This window comes from Cynara cardunculus, assembly GCF_001531365.2.
Source record: "Cynara cardunculus var. scolymus isolate 2C chromosome LG 16, CcrdV1, whole genome shotgun sequence".
Taxonomy (NCBI): Eukaryota; Viridiplantae; Streptophyta; class Magnoliopsida; order Asterales; family Asteraceae; genus Cynara; species Cynara cardunculus.
In genome coordinates, this window is record NC_037543.1 from 20438773 (window position 1) to 20440414 (window position 1642).

Sequence of the window (1642 nt, forward strand, 5' to 3'; positions counted from 1 at the left end):
TTTAAATAAAATATAAATTTAAAAATATTATAAAATTTTGAAAAAAATATTGATATCAATCTTAAATTAATTTTTTTTAAAGTTCGGTTGTTTTATTTGAGAAGATTTAACGATGATATATGTTACACTTGGTCTTTACATATTAATACAATTTGAATAAATAAGATCTAGTTATGGTTCCAATTACAGTCTATTGATGGAAAAAAAATTGTATGACAGTTTAAAATCCAATATATTTAAAATTCAACATTTTTAAACGACTCCACAAATGTATTCGATTTACACCAAGATCAAAAAATCAAGAGATCGAGACCGAGACCGAGAGTTCTAGAGCAATTGAATAAGAGATGAATTAGAGAACTTTTAATGACTCATGGGAATATCAGTTTGAATCTCACATTGGGGGATGGGGAGAAGATATAGAGGCATAAGAGGGTGAAAACATGAGTGAGTCAAAAATATCTTGGAAACATGAAAAGAAAATGTAATAATGTGCATTGGTAACTTGTACTATGTGTTATTTTAATTGTAGATTAAGAAATTTTAAGACTGGATGTATAAAATAGTAGTACTTAATGCATTACGAGTATTTTTAAGACTTTGTGCATAAATGTATAGTGCTTGGTGCATTAAAAATTGTTTTTAAGACTTTTGATAAATCTATTATATATATATATATATATATATATATATATAGAGAGAGAGAGAGAGAGGAGCAATCAAATGAAAATCATTTCAATTTGTAAAAACCGTAAAAACTACTCTCATATATAGTTAATCTTGTGAAATTGTTTCATGAAATTGTTTAATCTTGTGAAATTGTTTCATATAGTACTTTTTTTAATGAAGTTGTTTCATATATGCTTATGAAATTGTTTCATGCATATACTACTTAATGAAATTTTAATGAAATTATTTCATGTATTTCTCTAAAATTAAAATAAGTAAGATAATAATATTCATGATTAACATTATCCACAATAAAAAATGATTAATTAACCTCTCATAATTACAAAAAAATAAACAAAATGACAAATTATGATAGGTGTAATGAGGTTTTTACGGTTTTCTACAAATTGAGTGGTTTTCATTTGATCGCTCCCCTATATATATATAGGCAAATAAAATGCAAACCTTCTAAATGTTATAAATCTATGAACCAATATTTATGCAAATGATCAAAATTTATTTATTATGATTTTAATATTAATGAAAGATGATTATAGTTCATTAATTATGATCACACTTTATATTAGAAAACAATCGATATATTTATAAAACCAAATATTCGTAATACTAAACGGACAATTGAAATTGGTTTGTATGGTTTGTAACATTTTCATGATTTGTGTTTGATTGAAACTACATATATATATATATATATATATATGTGTGTGTGTGTGTATGTATATATATACAGATATATACATATATATCTATACTATCTTATAAAACATTTGGCTAAAACTCTTAAAAACTATTAAAACTCTTAAAAACTCTTAAACATGTTCATCTCTATCCGATTTCATCCCATATCTGAATGCGTGTAACTAACTGCAGATAAACACAATCAAATACAGGATAAACATCTCATTTTAAATATAAAAAATCTAAAATATAATTAGGATAATCATTGAGTTCT